This window comes from Monodelphis domestica, chromosome 1, assembly GCF_027887165.1.
Source record: "Monodelphis domestica isolate mMonDom1 chromosome 1, mMonDom1.pri, whole genome shotgun sequence".
Taxonomy (NCBI): Eukaryota; Metazoa; Chordata; class Mammalia; order Didelphimorphia; family Didelphidae; genus Monodelphis; species Monodelphis domestica.
Genome location: NC_077227.1, coordinates 595,703,325 through 595,719,329, shown reverse-complemented (window position 1 = coordinate 595,719,329; position 16,005 = coordinate 595,703,325). Strand labels below are relative to the sequence as shown.

At 37.8% G+C, this 16,005-nt stretch overlaps 1 protein-coding gene across 1 annotated transcript in view; it reads right to left on the bottom strand.

The window, feature by feature from the left end:
* Positions 1–16,005, bottom strand: part of XKR6 (XK related 6) — a 391,398-nt gene that overhangs the window by 260,289 nt on the left and 115,104 nt on the right. The gene's annotated exons all lie outside the window — the stretch shown is intronic.

Genomic DNA, 16,005 nt, shown 5'->3' with positions numbered 1-16,005 from the left:
CAGGACTAGAGATGAGAAGTCCTAGGTTCAAATATGACCTGAGACACTTTCCAGCTGTGTGACCCTGGGGAAGTCACTTAACCTCCATTGCCTAGCCCTTACCAAGCTTCTGCCTGGGAACCAATACACAGTATTGATTATAAGATGGAAGGTAAGGGTTTAAAAAAAAACCTTTACCTTCTTATAATCAATACTAGATTTTTCTTCTTTTTTCATTTATTACACAGAATGGCTCCCTATACAGGGAAAAGGAGAGGGATATATATTAAAGTGAAGGTAATGTAAAATAAAACAAATAAGAGATTTAGTGAAGGAGGGCAATAAGGTAAAGTGGAAAGAATAGCAGCGGCTTTGAAGACAGAGGACCCGAGTTCAAAACCTGCCTCTGTAATTCTTATTATAGCTATGTCACCTTCAGCAAATTACTTAAATTCTCTGGGGCTCCATTTTCTCATTGTAAATTGAGGTGGGGGTGAAGAGCAATCCATATGGTCCCTAAGGTCCCTTTCATTTCCAAATGTATCATCCTCTGATATTCTGATCAGGACAATATATATTGGGACTAATACTCTCCAAGTCCAGGATACTAAGTCTTTCCATGTAGCCTGTGATCACATCAGATTTTTTGTGCTGCTTAATCACACTGATGATTCATGTTGAGTTTTAAGTACACTAAACCCACCCCTAATATTTTTTTTTTGTCTAGCTGTATCTCTCCCATTTTATATTTATGAAATTTATTTTGGGGGACTACCTTTAATTTATCCCTATTGAATTTCTTCTTGATCAATTTATCCCAATGTTAGAATCTGCGTAGATTTTTTTTAGATCCTGACTCTGTAATCCATGTTACTATCCCTCCTAGTTTTGTGAAATATACAGATTTAATAAACATGCCATCTGCACTTTTATCTATTGATTAAAAATGCTAAATAACACATTGTTTGGGCTTCTCCGGGAGAGACCTCCTTCCAATTTGACATTGAACCACTAATGCCCGTTATTTGGGCCTGGTCATTCAACTAGTTGTGAATTCATGTAACAGTACTCTTGTTTAACCCACTCTCTCCTTATTTTCCATGAGGACAACAAGAGAAAATTTGTCAAATGCTTTACTAAAATCTAGATAAACTACATCTATAGCATTTCTCTGTTATAAAAATGCTCTCCCCCTTTCCCCCAATCCAGTCTTCTTGAGTCTAATTAAATATCTTTACTTCCTTTGATTTTTCTTCAAATGAGGTAGTTTCCATACTCCTCACTATCATGGTTACTCTCCTTCAGTTGTGCTTCAGATTACTACTATTTCTTTTAAAATGTGTACTGATGTTTTCTCTTCAGTTGTCAATAAGGTACTCATGTTAAGAGTGAACTTTTATTTCAGTCCACTACTAATTCCATTGCAAGCAACATCCCCTCCTTGCCCAGCTAGTGAACTAGAATTTGCTTGTTATCTACTTTCCCTCATTCTTTATAATGTTACGGTCATGGTCATGAAGGACAAAACTAATGCACTCAATGAAGGGAAGAGCACATGTGTGCCAGGCACTGTGCTAAGGACTTTACAAATTTTATTTCATTAAAGGAGCAGATATAAATGTTGACCTCTTCTGGACTGCTTGATTTACAAAGGCTCTGTCCAAAGAAAGTACTAAAAGACTCATCTGGAAAGTAGGACTCAGTGGACCTGGCACAACAGCTGGTACTGTCCCTATGGGAGGTACTACTCCAACTAGGAAAGCTGGCCCTGCCAAGAAGAAGGAGGAAGCAGAGAAAGAAAAACTGAAGGAATAAGATGGTGAAATGGTCTTTACTCTTTTTAACTAAATATTTCTTTATAACATATTGAATAAAGAGCTTCAAAAAAACAAAACAAAACAAAAAAACCAAGTGGCACTGTGTACTGAATGCAGTGCTCTAGATAAAGTCTAAGCTTCAGAGTCCAGTGCCAATACCATTTCCTCATTCTGAATATGTTTCTATTAATTCAAACTAAGATCAAATTGGCTTTTAAAAAAACAACAACAACTACAAACACTTCTGGCTTATGTTAAACTTATAGCCAACTAAGACCCACCCCCCAGATCATTTTTACAATTAGATAAGTCATATTTCCCCAATTCTATCTTTAGTTGATTTCTGAAATTTGGTTTGAGATTTTGCATTTATCCTGATTAAATGTTATTCTTTACCTTTGGTTCATCACTCCAATTTGCTGATAATTTTTTGAATCTTGAATCAAAATGTGACATTTTCTTTCTCTCCCAGTTTTATTGTGAACAAATCTATTAAACATGACTTCTGTCTTCCAAATAATTTGTGGCATTGTACAAAACAGTATGTATTTACAGATAACAAATGAGGTATGTCCATCTTCTCTCTGCAAAGGATCACACAGACTTTGAATGGGCTTTAAAGATTATCTGATCCAATGCCCTCACTTTATGGAAAAAGAAAGGAGGTCCCAAAGAAATTAAAGACTTGTCTAAGGTCACAGATCTTTTGACTAAATCATAGTGTTCTTTCCACTATGCAATAATGCCCCTATTGAATATGTTAACCCCAGTAGGTACATTTTGAGTTAATATAGAACTATTATCTAAATAACAAGTATGAGATGCAGTGAGAAACAAATTCTAATGATAAGAATGTAAAGTTAAAAAATAAATACTTTTCACATATTTTAACTATTTTAAATGCTAGGATGAATGAAAAAGACAGAATGTTTTGCCAGCAAATCAATCAATCTATTTATTATGTGTCTTTATGTGTCAGGCACTGTGTTAAGAACTGGGAATACAAGAAGAAGCAAAAGACAACCCCTCAAGAAGCTTATAATTTAACTCTGGAGACAATATGCAAACAGATATATACAAAGGAAGCTATATTACAGAGTAAGTAGGAGGAAATAATCAACAGAGGGGAGGCATTAGAATTAAGTAAGAGGAGCTAGGGAAGGATTCATGTAGAAAGTGGGAATTTACTTGAGACTTAAAGGAAAAGGTCCTTTTGATAGCTCTTATTTTGAACTAAGGCCTTCAGAGGTTGAAGCTATAACCAAGTAAAGCTTCTGGTAAAATACTAACATAAAAAGCATCATTTTTGTGCAAAGCATAGATAGCTATTATTCTATGAACAGCACCATCCACTAGTCCTGGAAACCTACTTTTACTGAATTTTGCTTGACTAGGAAGCATTGCTTAGGCTACTGCGTTTGAACATTTCTAGGACCTCTGCCAATATTTGATGTATTAAAGAAGTGTCTATAATTTGGGGCTATCCTTCAGTCCAACCTTGAATCAAAGATTTGATGTCTGGTGACATCAGATCCATGGGGGCGGCCAAAGGATTTGATGATAGCAAAGGAGAAGCTAATGGAGAAAGTATTCAAGATTTATATCTTCTTGAGAGTGGTCATAAATGTTTTTTTCCCATTGAAGGAGGTGGTATGGTACAGTAGATGGAAGGTGAGCTTGGTTTCAGAAGACTTGAGTTCAAGCCTTTTCTCTGGCATATACCATAGAGGGCTCATAGCCAACTGACTTAACCTCTTAGTGCTCCCAAGTGATCCTCTAAGATATAAGGTACAAATGAGTTGTCCTTCTACGTTGGTGGAAGGAGTCTGTATTCCAGGAGTTTCCTAAGTAGTTGAAATCATAGATTCATATATCCTTCTCCCTTCCCTAATGAAATGTGTTATAATACAGAAAGCACGGTGGAATTTTTTGTACTGATAGTCTAGCAGCAAAAGTTGGGTTTACTTATGTTCTGTCAACTAGAAAGTCCTATAACCAGCATTTCTATATGCGTTTATAGTACACTTTCTCTCATAAGAGTGACCTCAAGTCATTGTCAGATCATAAAGGGCCTTCTGAATCATCAGAGAAAGCTCAAGTTATCTTCAGCACATTTTGGGATTAAGTAAATGTTATTGTATTCCAAAATCTGGAATACAGAAGTTTCAAATATGTGCCTTGTAGACCCATACCACATAAGGCCCCAAAACAATAGTTGGGAAATATTTTAAAAGTAAATTAAAATGTAATAAAACATCTAAAAAATTTTTTTAAAAGAAAGTACATTGGATTGAAAGTCAAGGAACCAAGATTTTAGTCTTAGGTCTTCCATTTACTAAATAAACTGTGTTGGTATGACTTCTCTGAGCCTCGATTTTACTCATCTGTAAAATGAAGTGGGCTAGGTGATCACCCAGATTCCCTCCGGCTCTGAAATTGTACGTTTCTATGATCTCCAAACTTCGTTAGGAATGAATCAAGTCCTTGCATCCTGCTGCCTTTTCAGTACTCAGACAGCTCTGGGATCACTGCTCCAGCTGCAGTCTCTCCAAACAGTTCTTTTTCCAAGTCTCAGTTACCTGCAGGAGCCCAGCTCCCTCAAAGAGCCCATTGTACTTGACTGTGCTCATGCTATTATCCTCAGCGCACACGCCTGAGCAGAATCGCTTAAGTGTATCCCTTCTATCTTGGTGACTCCATTTGAGGTAGTTGCAGGGGTGAGGAGTTAGAGATGCTCGTCAAACACCTCCCATTCATCCTCGTTTAATCTGTCAGTTAAGCAGTTTTCTTATCCTTGCTTCTCATGCTTTCAGGAAGCCTAACAAGCCAGCAGGCAGTTGAACACCCAGAGAAGTATCGTTTCACATTTTTTTTTTTGCCAGAGACATCTGTAGACTTTGATGTGCAGCAGAATCTTCATGTGGGATTCGGGTCAGGGGAAAGGAAAAAGGATGTTAAATTAACTTCTTTTTTTTTTTAAACCCTGTCTTCCATCTTAAAATCAATACTAGGTATTAGTTCTAGGGTAAACGAGCAGTGAGGGCTAGGCAATGGGGATTAAGTGACTTGCCCAGGGTCACACATCCAGGAAGTGTCTGAGGTCAAATTTGAACCCAGGAACTCCTGTCTCCAGGTCTTCTTTCTATCGATCGTACTATCTAGCTGCACTTAGATAAATTGTTTGCAATTTTTTTCAGTTCTTTAAATCATGTCATATTCCTAAAGTAGGACATTCTTTGTTCATAGAGGAGTTCAAAAAGCAATCAACTAGCTGATACTCTTTATGTGATAAAATGATAATATTTAGGAAGGGGTTGGAAAGGGCACCAGATTAGGCGTCAAGAAGTTTGAGTTCTAGTCCTGGCTTTCTGAAGCTCTAAATGGGTGATCTTGGACCTGGTACAACCTCTCAGTCTGTTTCCTCACCTATAAAAGGAAAGGCTTAGGAAAAATGATCCTAAGTCTTCTACCAGTTCTGATAGTCTATGATTTAACGATACTGTTATCCATCTCAACCATCAATATCTGCCATGTCAAAAAGGCTCAGGAAAAAAATTTCTCCTACTATTGTAAAATCACACACACACACACACACACACACACACACACACATTTTGTTGTTGTTCAGTTGCCTTAGTCATGTCTGATTCTTCATGACCCCATTTGGGGTTTCCTTGGCAGAGGTACCAGAATGATTTGTCATTTTCTTTTCCAGCTCATTTTACAAATAAGGAGACTGAGACAAAGGGTGAAATGACTTGCCCAGGGTCATACAGATAGGAAGTGTCTGAGGCTAGATTTGAGTGTGTGTGTGTGTGTGTGTGTGTGTGTGTGTGTGTGTGTGTGTGTAAAATCATCTTAAACTTCTCTGAAAAGGGTACAATAATACATAAATATATAGACAAAGATATGTGTGCATACACACACACACACACACACACACACACACACACACACACATATATATATATATATTTCACAGTGGACTAGCTAACTAACGTTTGGCATTCTTACCCACAAATAAAAAAATGAAACAATATACTTATTTCATTGCTTAGTCGTTTAAGCTTGGCCCAAAGTTAGATCCCATCCATCAAGTTATCTAGAAATAGAATTCAATCCCATACCTAATGTTTATACAATTGGTATTTAGAATGGAGCACTTCCAATTTTCCAAATAAAATCTTTACTCAGGATATATGATGTACTCTCTACTTCACATTAGTAAAAACTCTTCTATTCAATAATTAAGCTACATAATGATCTAAGATAATCCCAAAGGATTCATGATGAAAAATGCTATCCACCTCCCAAAAGAGAACTGATAAATTCCAAGTGTGGATCAAAGCATACTTGTGTGTTTTTTCTTTTGCAACATGACTAATATGGAAATGTGTTTTGCATGATCACATTTATAATCAATATCATATTGAATGTTTAAAATCTTTATGTGTAATTGGGGGATATTTAACAAAATAAATAAAAAGATATTTTAAAAATAATTGTTACAAATGAAACTGGGAATATGAGCTTGTCCTGTTATCTATTTGCCATATAGATCTATTTGAGAGAAAAGTGACTTTACTTTTACCTGTTCTATGAGCTAGTCTGTCTTTCTCTCTTACAAATGGGTTCACCATTAAATATTCAGCTATCCCTAAGACTCAGAAAAGATTATCCTTTCTTCTCTGTGTACTCTCCTCACCTGATGGCCAGCATTAGGGAAAATGTAAAATGTTATCCTTAAAAGAAATAACAGTATCCTTGGTGTTATACATAGATTTACTACTTGTCTGATATGGGGGAAACATCATAAACCGTAATCCTAGGATAAAAGTCATCTTGTAAAAATAGGAATCAGAGTAAGTCCTGTTTTAGTTAGGTGGAAGGATGTATGTGTGTGTGCATGCATACGTGTGTGTGCTCTAGAAAATGTTAACACAAAAATGCTAAGCAGGCTATTGGTAGATTAAATGAAGAATGATATACTTTTGATTTACATGCCACTTTTTTGCATGCTGCTCAAGGTTTTCTCATATATGTTATGCATATAAGGTCAGGAGAAAATAGTTCTGGTTACCCCCATTCCAGCTGAGGTCATTGATGTGTCCAAAAGATGAATGGTGTGCTTCTGTCAGAGGGACACCCTGTATGGTACCTCCTTCTAGAGATCCCAGATCAGACATGTGTAAATAGGATGCTTTCCTTTAGCGACGGAAGAACCTCAACAGTTTAAGGATAATTTAAGATCATATTAGGGAATCCTGCTTGAAGTAGATGAGGGAGATGGGAGTTACCAAGTAGGTCTAATCTTTAGGTCTAGATTCTGGTGACATGGCTATTTCTCTTCTCTGGCACCATAGTGTCCCTTGTGTTCTTAAAAAGTTCTCTTCGAAGTCTCTCACAAGTCATCTTCTGCAAGGGAGTCTTTGCTGAGGAACTCTACTCATTCCTGTGCCTTTCAGTGTTTCAGTATTCCCTTTGTACCATATTAATTTATAGCCTAACTATTTCCTCATAAATGTGTTCTATCAGCCTCTAGGTTATAAAGTCAAAACAATGATGGGACTGGGCTTATGGATCAATGGCTGAACCTCTAACCAAAGTCCCTGATGCAGGACAATTTTTTACAAGAGGTCCTTAATTTGATTTCTGCTTATAATCCATAGCAAGGGAATGTGTGAATTCATGCAACTGTGCAAACTAAGCATAGTATGTGTTATAATAGAGTTAGCCTATGTATGCTGACATTGATGCTAAGAAAAGAGCCAGACTCATTCTCCTTTAGGAGACAACAAGATGATAAAATGAATCCAATCAGAAATAAAGAGGTATTTTCCCCAATTTTAAAGAGACACTATGTAAGCCATAGCAAATACTGGTGGGACAGGATGACTACATGTAGAAGCAATGGAGTAAAGAGGAAAGGGTGCTAACCTTAGAGTCAGGAGACACCTGGGTGACATGGGCAAACCATATCCCATTTTAAACTCAATTTCTTCATTTGTAGAAATGGGGATACCATCACTAGTACTTGCCTCATAGATTATCATGAGAATTCGATAAGGCTAGTACCATGTAAGCCCGTCTCAAGGGCCTCGCTCTGTTTTGCATCTGCTGCTCCGTCTGGTTTCAACTCCATGGAATAAGATATCTCTACTAAGATAAGCTCTTCATTTCTAAACTCATTACCATGATGCTAACTCAAGCCTTGATTGACACCACCTCCCCAAGCCTCCTCTCCCCTCACTGGAGGAATGAAGTACTAAACTCCATCCAATGCCTTCCTTTGTGGAGGTCTCAACTTGGACTCTCAAAACACTCCATTTTGCATCTGCTGCTCTGCCTGATTTCGATTCCATGGAACAAGATATCCCTTAGTGTTCCCCTCCAATCTCACCTTCCTTCCCCCCAATTATACTGCAAGCTCATTGAGGGCAAGAACTATCCTTTTTATGTATCCCCAGTGCTTTGCATAGCATCTGGCACATAGCAGACAATTAATAATGCTCATTGGGTTGGACTAGCCTATTATCATGATAGACAGTTCAATGATAGCTGATCTTAGGAATCAAATAGGTCAAGTGGAGAGTGGCATATATTCATCTAAGTGTTTCCAAGGGCAGTTGGGCCAGGAAAAGAGGAAGCCAGGGTCTTTTCCTCAAAGGAACTCATTTTTGAGCACGATATTTCTTTTAGAGGACTTGTACTGAAATTGCATAATTTTTTTTAAACAGGCAATTAAGTTCTCTTATTTAATTTTAATTCAACACCCATCTATTAGGCAGCTGCCAAGCCCCTTGCTAGGTGGTAGGACACAGAACAACAAGAAGATAGCTAGCCCCTCCTCTCAAAGAACTGGCCTGGGGTAAAGGTATAACATCTACAAAATAAAATGAATAAAGAGTAATTTGAAGTGGGAAGGCTCATTAAATGGGAAAAGGAAGACTGGGGAAGGCATTTTGGAAATAATGGCTCATGAGCCAAGCCTCAAAGAAAGATGAGAATGTTTGAAAGTTGGAGGTGAGGGGGCGGGAACACTCTTCAGTCACGGAGGACATGGTGCCAATGGATGGTGACCGAAGATCAAATGGTGAGTTTATGTAGTCCAGTTTGGCTATCAATTGGATTGAGTGATGTGAAATGGGGCCAGCAATATAGATTGTACTTAGATTGTGGGAAGCCTTATATGCAAAGCTTAGGAGTTCCTGTTTTTAGAAGAAATTAAGGGGTCACTCAGAATTTTTGAGGAGAGTGACCTGGCCAGATCTGCACCTTAAGAAGATTGTTTCAACAGCTGCCTTTTTGACTCTCTGGACTTTCTCTATCACAATGCCCTGTCCCTTTTCATCTTCCTTATATGTGTTGTTTTCCCCTATTAGAATGTAGAATCCTGAAGAGCAGTGGGTATCTTCGCTTGTATTTGTAATCAGGGTGCTTAGCACAGTGGCTGGCACACAGCAAGACTTAATAAATGCTGGTTAATTGACTTGCCTATGTAGAACCTGAAATGGAGAAGGGAAAGATTGGAAAAATAGAGACAATTAGAAATTATCGCAATATATTCTATGGTAAAGTGAGAAGGGTATAAACTTGGGTGCTAGAGACAATTGAAGAACATGTTTCCAGAAGAGTATAGTGAATACAGATCAATTTAGTCCAAATGGAATTCCTGCCACCTAATTGTTGTTGTTCAGTTGTTTTGGTCATATCTGGCTCTTTGTGATCCCACTTCGGGTGTTCTTGGTAAAGACAGTGGAGTGGTTTGCCATTTCCTTCTCCAGATCATTTTACAGATGAGGAAACTGAGGCAAACAGGGTTAAGTGACTTGATGAGGGTCCTAGTGTAAATGTCCTAATTCCTAGGCATCGAATATAAGCCTTCAACAATGCTAGGCTTTAAATACATTGGGAGAATAAGACTATTGATGAGAGACCATCAGAATTATTTCCTGATCACATCAAGATATAATCATCAAAGAGAATCCTAATAGAAATGAACAAATTAGTTTCTGGTGAGGCTGTTTTATGCAACAATGGAATGACAGATGTTAAGTGTCAGAAAGGGGGCAGCTGGGTGGCTCAGTGGATTGAGAGACAGGAGGTCCTGGGTTCAAGTCTGGCCTCAGACACTTCCTAGCTGTATGACCCTGGGCAAGTCACTTAATCCCCATTGCCTAGCCTTTACCACTTTTCTGCCTTAAAACCAATACACAGTATTGATTTTAAGACAGAAGGTAAGGGTTTAAAAAAAGTGTCGGAAGGAGTAAGGGGCTTTGGGTAACATTAATTCAAGCTGTATCCTCTGGAAAGCAGAGTAAAGGGGTTAAGTGAGTAACCCCAGGCTTCAGAGTGAATCACTAGCAAAGTGAAGACTACAGACAAGGTCTCCTGTGGCCTAGTCTGATATCTGCTCTTTTCTAGACCCTATTGACTTAACAGCAAAAGGTGAAACTTCAAATACAAATACAGTGGGTCCAATCTGTCTTTGATAGAGGAAACAAAATAATTGAATGGCTCCCCAGAATAGATTTAACACCAAAGATAACTCAAATGGTAAGTGAGTAATTCCATGCATCTCAAAGGTTAGAGAGTTCATCCCCCTGCCAGATGGGCATCAGCTCTGCTCTTAGTAGAACTCTCCAGGGAGGTAGTTTCCACAATTCATTCCTTTTAACAAGGCTAAAATGGCCCACAGAAATAGCTGCCTGAAGAGTGAGAGACAGCCTAGTATAATAAATTTCAAAATACTGGACAAAGTCAGAATATTCACATTCCTGGCTCCATTGTTTACCAGCAGTGATCCTAAGCAAGTCACATTCTATGAATCTTTCCTTATTTGTAAAATAGGAATAAGTATGCCTTCTCCTCCTACCTCAAAATATCATAGGGAGGATCAAATGGGAGAGTGGCTATGAAAGACCTTTGTAGTCATAAAATACAAGTACCCAGGGAAAACAAGAAAGATCTGGCTTGACAATCCACTAACTATTCATAGAATCAGAATTTTGGGGCTTGAAGGGTTCTTAGAGATGAAACATCATTTTTTTTAACAGATGGAAAATTGAGACCCAGACAAGTGAAATGGCTTCTCTAATTAAAGCTAAGTAAAGGCAGAAGCATGCATAGGAGTCAGATCTAATTCCCACTTTAATGAACTATTTACTATCTTAGGTGGTTGTTCTCAAATCCTTTACCTTTGGGTAGGAAATGACAAAGCTGTGACTCAAATTCAGGTTTTCCGACTCTAAATACTATGCCCTTTCAAATACAACAAAATACCTAATCCTATCCATTTTGTGGCAGCAATATGGCACAATGTATAGATGTAAAAATGGAGACTTGAATCCAGGACTTCAATCCCCAGAAGTCCTTGCTCCACTTCCCCAGAATGCTTTGTAATCTCACTGAATTCTCACCTGGGCTGAGAGCAAATTATGATTTAAAGGGTCTTTTCTCTTCCTGTCTCCTCTGGCAAGCAGACGGGTCTCATGATGTGAGTGAAATTGAATTGGGCCTCTTGGCCCACCTGGCACATGCCTTTCTTACTTGTATTTTCTTACTTTCTTAATCTTTAATAAATCTCATAAAAATATAATACTTCTAGCAGAGAGAAACTAATTTCTACCCTGCCTCAGTTTTCCTAAATTTTAACTGTTACATAGAGTACCAGCCTTGGAGTCATAAAGGCCTGAGATACTTACAGTCTATTGTTAAGTTCAAATAGGACCTCAAGACATTTAGTACCTCACGAATCTTGGGCAAGTCTAACTTCTTTCAGCTTGATTTCCTCATTTATAAAATGGGGATCATAATAGTCTCTGAAACAATTTTGAAAATATTAAAAGTGCTATGCTGTATCCCAAAAGACTTAATGTAGTTGTAAGTTTCAGTTCAAATATAGCTTGAAACTTTTGGGATATCTTGAATAAATGCTAGCTAGAGCGGTAACTTTGGATAAGTCCTTTGGTTTGGGTTTCCCAATTATTTGACCACTGAAAGTAAAGATAAAAAGAAATTCAAGCCAGGAACTGAATCTACTACAATGAGGATATGAGTCTCCATCCTCCAGAACAATGATTTTACACCAAGCTCTTAAGGAAAAGAAAGTCTAATTGGGATGGAATTGGCTTCTGACGTCTTAAAAAAACCAAAAACCCTCTTTCCCAACTGAACTCTTGTCATTCTCTGTTTATAATAATTATATGGCTCTTATCTCATACTGCTTCCTATTGTAGTTATTCAGATACTTGTCTTCTCGCTCTTACTATAAGCTCTTGGTAGGCCAGGGATCATGTCTTAAGTGGTTGGTTTTTTTTTATTGTAGGTTATTTTTTTTTATCCTCACAAGTGTCTAATGCTCTGTACACAATGACACTTAAGTACTTGGATCCTATTATGTAGAGGAGAAATAGATTTCAGTGGGGAGTAAAGGATCATCATTATCATCTTAGTGATATATAGCATTTATACAGCACCTACTATATACCAAACACTGTTCTAAATACTTCAAAATGATTACCTTATTTTATCCTCACAACAACCCTGAGAAATAGGTGCTATTATTATCCCCATTTTACAGATAAGGAAATGGAAGCAGACAGAGGTTAAGTGACTTGTCCAGGGTCGTTTAGTAATTAAATGTCTAAGGCCATATTTGAACTAAGGTTTTCTTGACTGTAGGCCAGTGGTCCATTCACCTGGCTACTTTGGTGCCCCCTCTAAAAAGATTAGAGGACTGGGGTAATAGCCACTCTATTGCTCCCCAAGGATGAACAAAGGTCTCATAATGCCAAAGACTAATGGACTAGAGCTTATCTTAGTTCCTTTTTAGTGTTACAGGGAATTTGTCAGGTGTATTTTGATAAAGGCAAGTTTAGATAAGTAAGTCAGATAAAGGTTTTTTACTTCATGCATAGTTCTTTCTAAGAAGAATACAGTAGAAAAATTGGGATGAAAGACTTAGAATCAAGGGATGTGTAAGGTCGAATCCCAATTTCAATATGGATTTTTGGTGCTTAACACAGTACCTGACAAATAGTAGGCAGTTAAAAAATGTTTATTGCATGACTGACTATGTAACCTGAGGCAAGTTATTGCCACTTAGTTTCAATTTCTTTATATATAAAATGGGAACAGCAAAATTTTTGATATTTACATTGTGAGGAAAACATTTTTTTAAAGCATTACATAAATGAGTTTTTTTTTTAAAGCATTACATAAATGAGTTGTTATTTTCTGGTAGGAGTCTGGGTTGCAAGTAAATCTGAGGAGAGCCACTTAGGATCTTATTTCTTTTTTTTAATCCTTTCCTTCTTGCCTTGGAATTAATACTAAGGATTGGATCCAAGGCAGAAGAGTGGTAAGAATGACTTGCCCAGGGTCACCATAGCTAGGAAGTGTCTGTCAGATTTAAAACCAGGACCTCCTATCTCTAGGCCTGGCTCTCTATCCATTGAGCCACCTAGCTACTTCCCTAGGCCCATTTCTTGAAACTGCTCTTATAGTTCAAAACCCAAAGAAATAAGACTAGCAACATGACTGGCATTATGTTGTCCTTAGAAGAGATAAGACAAAGCCACCGACTCGGGCCAGGAAAGCAAAGCACTGCTCTTTGATATAAACATCTCAATGAAATGAAGGTTACTTCTCGAGACGTCTGAGGAGGCCATGAATCAGGAGAAAATGCACAGCTCTTGAGATCAATCAGTCTATTATGAAATCAATCAGTTACTCCAACTCCCTAACACTATCACCAAAAGCAAGAGAGCTCTGAGTTCCTAACAAAGCAAAAATTCCCCTCTGGAACAAAGAGAGTCTGACCCTACAGTACCCATAATTTGATTAATTGCTAGTGATAAGGGACTGCTCCTGCTTTGTAAAATTCATCTGCCCAAGTGCTTTGGACTTCTGCTGGGTGGACAGTCTTCATCCATAATCCATGTAAGAGGCTGGCACCACATGCTGAAGAATTCAAGGATGAGTAAATGTGCCTTTTCTTCACCCTAAAGAAAACTGCCATTCTATATGCTTCAAGATGATGATCTTCGTGTACCTGATTTGTTCCAGAAAACTCAGAAGGTGAACATTTAATGTGAAGACTCTTGATTCTTGGAAGCTAATCTAGAGGCATGCTTGTCGTGGAAAAACGAAAAGCCAAAACTCCCAAGGGAAGACCTAGAGACAAAGCTCCCATGATGAGTAGAATATAGCAGTATAAATCCTAAGAGGCTTTTTAAAAATGCTCACTACCCATAGGTGACCGCCTTGCAGGGATACAGGGATAAGCTGGAAATGCTATAATCACCAGGCCTGGCAACGTGTTGGAGAGGAATGCTATATCTAGGGATGCTAAGAGGTAGCCCAGGGGTAGACAATCTGACCTTCAGTTTGAAGAAGACTGGCAGGGTGATAAAGCCTAATACTCTAATGACCTCTAAACACTTGAATAGATGAATGGCAAAATGGGTTCTATTCACTAAGACACAGGGTAAGGGCACATTAGGAATTTGTTTTGCAACAGGGTCTACAATATGTTCTCACTACATCTCTACATAGCCCAAAGATCCAGATCAGATAATAAACTACAGATAAGCAATGCACCAAGGGCATACCCCAGGAGGGATACAATCTGGACAATACATTTTTCTAACCTTTATCTTCCATCTTAAAACCAATACTGTATATTGGTTCCAAGGCAGAAGAGTAGTACGGGCTAGGCAAAGTGACTTATCTTGGGTCACACAACTAGGAAGTGTCTTGATTTGAACCTAGGATCTACCATCTCTAGGACTGGTTCTCAATCCACTGAGCCACCCAGCTGCCTCCCTAAACATACATTTTTTTATGGCAGAAAATTATACTCTTCAGGACAAGTAAAATTTTGTTTTTCAATGTCAACTCACTTTTATTACAGAAGAAGTTCAAAGTCACCAGTGAACTATAGTATGCAAAGGATCACAATTATTTGATATTACCTAGGTAATGCCCTAGGTTTAGAAAAACTTGGAGGTTCTGAAGAGATAGCCACAGTGCTTGTTGTATGAAGTATTCTGCTGATGATTGGAGATTTCAAAAAAAGGTGTTCTTTACAAATAAAAATTCACATAGAGAGGAAAAGAGCAAATTTATCTCCTGTGGGTCCACATGCCCACATTGCTCTAATGAAGAGGTTCTTAACCTGGAGTTCATGAACTTCAAAAAAAAAAAGATATACACAGCAGGATATCACTGGTTTCCTTCATACTATCAATGGTTTACCTCAAAATCCTAAGTATTTTGTGCATTTATTCTGTTCTCAAATATAGAGAACTGTCAAATTTGTAAGAATACAAGTTACTACCCAATTGACAAATAGTCAAAGGATATAAGTAAGCAATTTTCATATGAAGAAATCAAAGCTATAATAATATGAAAAAATATTCTAAATCATTGATTAATGAAATGCAAATTAAAACAACTCTGAATCCCACCGCACACCTATCAGATTGGCCAATATAACAGTAAAGGAAAGTGATAAATGCTGGGGTGGGGAGAATTGAGTGGGGGGAGGGAGGAGACTGTGGCAAAATTGTTGGTAGAGTTGTGAACTGATCCAAACATTCCAGAGGGCTATTTGGAACTATGCCGAAAGGGCTATAAAACAATGCATATATTTTAATTCAGTAATACCACTACTAGTCCTGTGTCTCCAAGAGCTTTAAAAAAAAAAGGAGGGAAGGACCTTCTTGTACAAAAATATTTATAGTTGCTCTTTTTGTGGGGGCAAAATCGGAAGTTGCAGAGATGACAAACAATTGGGAAATAGCTAAACAAATTGTGGTATACAATGGTGATGGAATACTATTTATTATGCTGTAAGGAATGATGAACAGGATGATTTAGGAAAGAACTGGAAAGACCTACATGAACTGATGCAGAGTGACATAAGCAGAACCAGGAGAACACTATACACAGTATCAGTGATATTATACAATGACCAACTATGATAGACTTAGCTACTCTCAGCAATATAATAATTCAGGACAATTCTGAGGGACTTGTGCAAAGAATGCTATCAACCTCCAGAGAAAGACCTGTTGACATCAGAAAGCAGATCAAAACATGACTTTTCACGTTAATTTATTTGGGTTTTTATTTGGGGGCTTTGGTTTTACATGAGTATTCTCTTACAAAAATGAACAATATGAAAATATATTTTGCATGATAT